Raw genomic sequence first — 8,780 nt, forward strand, 5'->3', positions numbered from 1 at the left:
GGTAGTCCCTCTTTTGTGTCTGGAGTCAGACACTTCCCTGCCACAGGAGGTGAGGGAAGGTGGTTTTGTTCGACCATCTCCCTCCTGTCCTTCCTTCTATCGACTCAGGAGAGGCAAAAAGGCACTTGGGACCTTTAAGGGGGTGAGACTTGCTTCTCCCCTTAGAAGGAAACGAGGTCCCCCAAAGCAGATAAATCCTGGCCAGAGTGCTCTAGGCTGCATCAGGCCAAGGCCAAGGCCTGCAGGCCGTTTGGTCACTTAGGCCACGTGCTCTACCGCTCCGAAACTGAGTTAATTCTGTCAATCCTCATGAATCTATCAACGAGGAACTATTAGGCCCACTCTACAGATGAAGAAAAAACCCACAGAGGTGTCCAACCTCCACGGCCCAGGCTGGGGCTCCAAATTCCAGAGTGCGGAGGCTGCTCAGCTCTGAGTTACGCTGCCCTCTCCGGGCGGAAGCAGGGCGGGGCTGCCTGGAGGGACCCCAGGGCACTCTTGGCGCGGGCTGGGTCTGTACCCTGTGGGCCAGCCATCCTGGTTTGGGGTCTGATTTTCCTTCATCCACGGGTGGGTGCTCTTGCCGCCCACCCCTCGGCTGCAGCTGCTGTCCTGGGATGGGGCAGAGGGTGCTGGCTCTCCCTGCAGGTGCAGGCCGTCTCGACCCCGGCTAACATTCGAATTGACCGGGGCGCTTAAAAAAACATGCATGTCAGCATCCCACCGTCAGAGATTCTGATCTAATTGGCCTGGAGTGGAGCCCAGGTAGGGCTTTCATTCCTTCCTTCCTTCCTTCCTTCCTTCCTTCCTTCCTCTTTCTTTTTTTCTTTCTTTCTTTCTTTCTTTCTCTCTCTTTCCTTTCTCTCTTTCTTTCTCTTTCCTTTCTTTCTCTTTATTTTTCTTTTTCTCTCTCTCTTCCTTCCTTCTTTTCTTTTCTTTTCTTTTTCTTCTTTTTCCCAGGCGATTCTAATGCAGAGCTGGGCAAAAAGAAAGCTGGAGTCAGGACACCTGGGTTTGAATCCTGTCCCACCACTTAACTGTTTTATTGCCCTGGAGCTACCCGCCTTCTCTTGAGACTCAAGTTTTCTGCATCTCATGGGGATGATCTCAGCCTCAAATAACAGGGTGGTAGCAATGTGAGACCATGGGTGTGAAAACCATATAAATTGGGTGGATTATGAAGGGGCCGTCGTTGGAGTTAACACTCACGCCAGACCCCCCTCCCCCGCCCCCGCCCCCGCCGTACCCCAAGACTGCCAACTCGGGCCCTTTCTGTAGTATTTTTGCAGAGTGCTCATTTCCACGTCACTTGCTCACAGCCTCCCTGTGCTCTAAACCCTCTGAAGAGGATTTTATGGGTGAGCCGCACCCCCACTGTGGCTCTAGCTACAGGAACCCCCTGATGGATGGATGGATAGTATGCCCTAGAAACCTTTGCTGAGGGAAAGTATAATTGCTCCCAAGTGGGAAGATGGCTGGGAGGAGTTGGGGGGGGAGGGATCTTGAGGATTGCAAGCTGGTTGCTCACCTCCTGGAACCGCTGGGCTGTTGACAAACACTGGGGCTATACTGCCACCGTGGGGGCAGCACGGGAAACTGCTGCTGGGTCTCGGAGGGTGATTTTGCTTAAGCGGTGGTCCCAGGAGTCCATTTGGGAGCTTGGGTGCTTGGTAAACTCGCAGAAACAGGGGACCCATTGTCGAAGACCGCCTGAGCTAGAAGCCTGGGAAGGGATCTGGGAATCTGCATTGAAACACGCCCCCTGGGCGATTCTAATTCATAGAGTCACCTAGTTTCTCGGTGACCTAATTTGTACAATTTGGGGCAGATTCAGAGCCCCTGGTTTAGAAATTATTAAGAATTTCAAGGGGCGCCTGGGTGGCTCAGTTGGTTAAGCGTCTGCCTTGGGCTCGGGTCATGATCTTGCGGTTCGTGAGTTCGAGCCCTGCATCGGATTCTCTGTTGTCAACACAGAGCTCGCTTTTCGGGTCCTCTGCCTCCCTCTCTCTCTGCCCCTCCCCTGCATGTTCTCTCTCTCCCTCTCTCTCTGTCTCTCTCAAAAATAAACATTTGAAAAAACAGAATTTCAAGACAGTTATGGCAGAGGATTAAGCCAGGCCCAGGCCCTGTGTGACCACACAGGCTTCGTGCCTGGGAAGCTGGCCTTGTTGTTAAGCCCTCTGAATCCGGACGGCCACTGCTGTAGAGACTGGACCGGCTCCATAGGATGTGGTGGGTGAGAGCGCCCCCCGGGGGTGAGGCAGTGTTTGAACGGAATTTGGACTCTACTACTTATGACATATGGGACTTTGGACACATTCCTAACCTCTGAGCTTTATTTATTTCCCTTTTAAATACTGGGATGATTTCTTTTTCAAAGAATTGCTTTGAGAATATAAAATCATTTCTGTTGTATAGGAAGTGCTGCTTACGTGTAGTTAGTGCTGCACCCTGGGCTCAGGGTTAGGGTTCTTGGAGGTGAAGATGAGACAGATTATGGCCCCTGTCCCGAAGGGTTGACACTGCAGTGGATGGAAACAGCCACGGGAGTCTGCGACGTCCATGGGAGGGACAGAGGTGTTCCCGAGTGCACTTGGGAGGAATGTACGTCCCACAGGAACAGTTGTAGGGAGGAGGTAGGAATTTCAGAGGAAGATGTGGTGTGTGTGGGGGGGTGTTCAGGCCGAGAGAACAGCATGAGCTACGTGGAGGCTTGAGGCTCCCTGTGGTAGAGAGAGGGTGTAGATACAGGAGCAGCTGGGGAGGAAGTCAGAGGAGAGCTCGTCAGGAAGGATTTTGGGGGTCTTGCTGAGGGATTTCAGCTTTGGACTGAAAGGAAAGCGTTTAAGCAGAGGATGGGCATGACTAGATGTGTGATTTTTTTTTTTTTTAATTTTTTATTTGAGAGAGAGACAGAGAAGAGAGTGCAGGGGAGAGGGGCAGAGGGAGAGAGAGAGAGAATCTCAAGCAGGCTCAGGGTGGAGCTCGACGTGGGGCTTGATCTCATGAACTTGGGCTCATAACCTGAGCCGAAATCAAGAGTCAGATGCTCAACCGACTGAGCCACCCAGACGCCCCAGATTTGAGAGTTTTCGATGAGGTAGCCAATTCCTGGGACGTGGGGACGTAGGAGGTGAATGAGGAGTCAGCAATGACACTGGGGGTCAGGCTAAGGCAACTGGGTAGATGGCGGTACCATTCTCTGGGATAGCAGCCGGAAAGGGAGGAAGGATTTGGGGAGGAGGAGAGGGTGGCTTAGGAGGGAAGGTGATGAGTTCAAATGGCGTTCTTGTTCTTGAACTTGCAGTGTGTAACGTGTAAGATAAAATAAGATGGGCAAGGTACCTGAGCGTACAGGATGAATTCGATTTTGGGCACACTGTATTGGAGCTGCCCGGAGTGCCAAGAAGACACTCTTGACTTTCCCATCACCCTCATCTTGACATCCAATTCATGAACAAGACCCATTGGGTTCTATCCACAAGACACTGTTCATATGTGCCCCTTTTGCTCCTTCTCCACCGTCACCTCCACGGCAGGAGAGGGGTGGTTAATGGCGAAGGGTGGGAGCCGCAGGTGTGCAGGGCACAGGAAGGCGGCTGTCCTTCGGAAGCAAGAAGAAGGGTTCAGGAGGGAGGGGAACGGGGCGGTGGCTTTCTGGCTAACTCCACAGGGGTTTGGATGCGAAGGTAGGACATTCTCACAGGCCGGTCTTGCTTTTCTCTGATGGGGAGCAGGGGGTACGGAGAGGAGCACGAAAGGGTGTTGTAGACACGGGGGAGCGTGGGAGGGAGGCAAGGCTAGCAGGATTTGGAGCTTGGGGATTCTGTGATGATGCCAGCCCACACCGCGGAGGGACTTTCTCCATCAGGGCTCAGCAGGGCTGAACGGGAGTGCCACTGTTGGCTGGTGAGGCTTCTCCAGGGCTGAGGTGCTGCAGGGCAGGTGGGACCCAGAAAAGCAGAGGTAACAGTGGACCCGTGCGTCTAGTCTCCTCAGGGAAGGAGGCAAAGCCGGAGAGGCTCGACGGCTTGGAAAATAGACTGGGGAGACCAAAGACTCACTCTCCCCCGAGTAAGATGCCGGCCTTGCAGCCCCCACCTGTTTCCTCACTGCGATACAGAGTACGAGTGGAGTGGGGAGCGGGGTATTGGGATTCTCCGTGTGGAGCCCTTCGGGGTCCCGAGGCTCAGAGCGTGCCTTCTGAGCTTTGAGTGTTTAGAGGCGAGACTGTTGAAGTCGACAGCACAGCGAGCAGTGTCTCTGGAAGTGTGGCCATGGACCAGCGCGGCCGGCTGGCGGTGAGGGAGGCGCCAGCCCAGTCCTACTGGGTCACAAGGACCCCGTGAGTGTCTGATCACTGGGGTGCTGTGGGGGTTTTCCAATGACCCCTGAATCGTGCAGGGTGGGGTGGGGTGGGGCCAGGTCTGGAGCAGCCGGGAGCCAGAATCCTAGGTGACCTCATGGGTGAACAGGAAGTTCGCAGAGGAGGGTTGTCAGGGCAGGGGGGAGGCCCACGGGCAGCAGCGGAGCCTGGTGGAGGGAGGAGCAGTGGGGAGAAGACTCCGGGTTCACATACCCCCACCCCCAGCAGCATGGGGGTGACAGCAGGGTGAGCGGCTGCCAATGGAGACGCCAGGAGACAGTCCCGGGGCAGGGGTACCATGTGGCTGGACCAGCAGAGCCTTTCCAAGCACTACTCTCCCTGGGCTCCCTCATCAACCCCCCTGCAAAGGGAGGTGAATAGATACCCCATCGCTCTCTGTACCTCCTCGTGCATCTAGGCAGAGGCAAGGCCGAGGGGCCTGCTCTATCTTTGCCTTTGCTGCTGGGCGCTGTCTGAATGACCACATGTCTGAAGGGTCCCAGGGAAGAGAGTTTCAGCGACCTTCAGAAGGATGCATGGCCAGTGACAGGCCAACCTCTTCACCAGGCAGGATGCTCCTAATCACTCCATCGGCCAAATGACTCGGATGGGGCGGAGGTACCAGGGTTTGGGCTGGGCAGAGTGGGGATGCCACCAACTCTGTCTATGTGCTGTGCCCGAGGACTGGGCAGCCATCGGGTGCCGTCAGTGGGATGCACGAAGGGCAGTGAACTCCTGTGCACCCCACACGTGAAGGGGGGGCATGGACATTAGGAAGAAGGGACCCAGGAGGAAGGAAAGACAGATAGTGGGGCAATGTAGGAATTGTGCTCTTTCAATGGCTGTAAGGTTAAAATCTGAGTCATTAGCCATTTTATGGCTTTCTTCTTCACTGGGCGGAGACAGCTGGGGGCTGGGCAGGAGTGGGAGGTAGGATTCACGTTGGCCAGAGGTTCCCAGGAGTTAAGAGTTTATACGAGGCACCAGAATCAGCGACTGAGGAACATTCTAGAAATGCCTTCCTGAAAATCCTCTCCAAGGAAAAGGGACCCGTCATTTGCTAAAGGGTAGATTAAGGCCACTTTACGTAATGGCAGGGGCTGAGATTAAATGATGATAATAACGGTAAAAACAGTAGCTGAGCGCACATTGCCTAATTGCTCTAAGCACGCTGTGTCCGTTAACTCACTGGAATGTTTTGAACGGATGGAGAAGGGGGCGCTCAGGTTTGGATGGGAGGCTGGGTCTGGGGGCTCCTCTGTGGAGGGAGCAGGCCCGTCAGCCTTTCCTCTGCCTGGCCCTTTCTCCTCGCCCTCTGGAATGTGGCCTGAGGGGATCCCTGTGTGCCTCTCACCCTTCACCTGCCTCCCTGGGCCCTCGGAGGACGCTGACGCAGGCTAACTGAATGCATAACTTTATTAAATAAATGCTTTGTCATGACAAAAGACAAAGATCAAGGAGTAACATAAATTATAAGTTGAATAAATAGTATACAGCAATCTTCACTTTTTTAATAAAACGTGAGATCCTCTGGCTTTTTGTTTTTGTTTTTGTTTGTTTTATTTCCTCAGGTACAAAATGCTTAAACAGGAGGCGAGCCCCTCAGCCTGGTTTTATTTGCCGATTTATTTTTTCATCCTTTTCACCAGTAAAGATTATGAGCATTTATTTAAAAAAAAAAAAAGTTGAAAACAAAACAAGGGGAGAGAGAGAGTTATGGTATGTACGTATGTAAAACTACAAAGAGCTACAGTAATATGTGCTGTGGTTATTGCTGTCTTAAAAGAAGAAAAAAAAACCGGTAGGCAACTCGGAATCTGAAGGAATCTTGTCTGACAACTGTCTATCCATGTGGGCTACTATGCGGTGGTGGTGGTGGTGGTGGGAGATTGGGGACTCAGGCTGGTGGCCGGGGACCAGGGAGTGGGGGGGGACGGGCACAGGTGGCCGGTGCTCCCCACCTTCCCTCCCCCCATTGGAGAGGGGGCCAGAGTCTGTGAAAATGGCTAACCTATATACTCCATTAGAAAACCAAGAAAGTATGTTTAAAAAAAGAAACAAAAACCTAGGAGGAAAAAAAAAGTGGAGAAAAGTGCAAAAATAAGTCTTGCACTTAGTGGTTTTAAAAATAAAGACAGTACAACACCCAGGTGGCCGGCTGGCAGGTCCCCGTCCCCTCGTGCCACCACTTCTCTAAACCCAGCCTCCTTTCTCTCAGAAGCCAAAAATGTCCTCTTTGAGCCCAAGGATTGCTTCTCCTTGGCCCACTCCCCTCTAGAGTTCCACGGGCACGGCAGCCCTCTTGGGGGGCCGAGCAGAGGGAGAGGGGCAGCCGTGGGCCACCTTGGGGGGGGTGCTTGGCAGTTGAGTGGGGTAGCCGTGTGGCTGCCACCAGGCTGGGTGGTGGGAGAGCAGAGGTCAGGCCCAATTCCCCCAGGGGAGGCTGACCCTGCGGTTACCATGGAGACCAATGAGGTGGTGACAGCAGGGCGGGGGGTGGGGGGGGGGTGGGAAATGGGTGAGGAGACAGGAGGTAGACCCCACGGCCTCCTGGGCCTCCCGTCCTCCCCTGTGGGGAGTTGAATGTCTCCAGGCCTGCCTGTCCAGGCCTGGCTGTCTGAGAAACTTTCGAGTCTCTTCCGTCCCAGATGCCCTGCTTTGCTCAGGTGGGTGGGGAAGCTCTGGGGGAAGGAGGCTCAGTCCTGGCGAGGCCTCCCTCAGTCAGCGGGAACCAGTGGAAATGACGGATATCCTCTCGCTGCTAGAGTGAGGCATGAGTCAGAGGGGGATGGGAAGAGGCCCGCTGTTGGGTGGGTGAGTGGGGTGGGGGCAACACTGAGTCTTGAGGCCACAGAAAACCCGGAGCCTAAGGCCTCTAGGTGGATAAACAGCAGCCGTCAGGCAGCCTGGAGTCAAGAAGATTCCTGCTCAGGATCCCAGCTGGTGGCGTTGCCCACCTGCCTCTCCTCCTGCCCTGCCCCGGGCACGCTCCTCGATGGGGACATCTTCCTTGATGACTGCCTTTGCAGGCCAGGCCTCCCTCTCATCCTGGGAGGTCACTCTCATCCGTCACGAAGGTCCAGCATCCTCCGGGGAATGGCCAGCTGACCAGAGTCACCCTCTGCAGAAGCACTGGCCTCACAGGTTCGGGTGAGGCGGCCTGAACGGCAGAAACCCGAAGGCGCTGGTGGAGTTAAACCAGACCGTCCTCCCCCACCTCGTGGCCGACAGCAAAGAGCCGAGATCAGGGGCAGACGCCCGTTCAGAGTCCAGTAAACAGCAGGGGGAAAAGAGGGGGCCCCTCTCAGGAACCAGGTCCAGGTCTTGGGAGGGGTGTGGGAAGGGGTATGCAATCCCTGGCTCAGTCTTTTCTTAGGGGCAACGGCACCCCAGTATCCACTTGGCAGATCCCAGTTAGAAGACTGCTCAAGATCCACAGAAAGAAAGGGCAGACAGAAGAGTGAGGTGGGAAAGGTTTACAATACTGGCCTAAGACACAGAAACGTGAGTCGGGGGTTTGGGGACAGTTGTGCAGAGAGATGGGGCGCACGGACGCAGCAGGTCAAGTGAGTCCTCATGGCTGCCATCCCCATAGGGCCCTCTGTCCTATGACAATCGACCATCTTTCCTGTCCCAGCCAACTGTCCAGTTGGGGGGGGGGGCAGGAGACCCCCCCCCTCCCCGAGTTCCATAGCTACAAGTTTCCCACCAGCTGAAATCTATCTGCTTCTCTGCTGTCCCTCTTCACTGCCCCAAGTTCGGTGTTGGGGTGGCCTCCATGGTGCCACGCCATTGGGAGAGAGTGGAGAGAGCTGTGTTCATGGCAAGAAGGGGTCTCCTTTGCCAGTTTCCTGCCCTTTCCTGGCAGGTCTTCTCGAGCCTCAGAGGACAGCCCACGGCTGCCAATCCGTGGAGGAAGTCAGCAGGAATGGGAATTTTCCTGGTTCCAAATCTGGCTGCCAAATGACAGCACCCTTGGAGCATCCATTTCCTGGTCGTCCTGGCCTCTCATCCATCCTCCACACCGAGGACAAAGCCTGCACCGGCCCGTGTGGGTGGAGAGCTCGAAAGACTCTGGCCTCAGTCCCTCCTTGCGGGTTGAAGGTAGCCACCTGAGCGCATGGTCTTGTCCCTTCAAAAGCACAGCCAGTCTCTGCCGATCCTTGCTCCTGTCCAGCAGCGAGGGTCTAGAACCTGCCTAAAGTTGCCCACCTTACTGGCCCTCAGGCCTGGATTAAGCTCATTTCTGAGAAACCGTGCCCCCATCTTCCTCTTTCTTTCCTCTCGAATCCCAAAGGGTGTAGGGGGTGGGGAGCCAGGGAGGCTTCTCTTGGCTCTGTCCTCCTTTCTGTTGCTTTGCTCCAAAGCTAAAACAGGGCAGTCCCCCTGCCCACTACCCCCGTCCCTCCAGCCC

The sequence above is a fragment of the Panthera leo genome, chromosome C1 (genome assembly GCF_018350215.1).
Source record: "Panthera leo isolate Ple1 chromosome C1, P.leo_Ple1_pat1.1, whole genome shotgun sequence".
NCBI classification, from domain to species: domain Eukaryota; kingdom Metazoa; phylum Chordata; class Mammalia; order Carnivora; family Felidae; genus Panthera; species Panthera leo.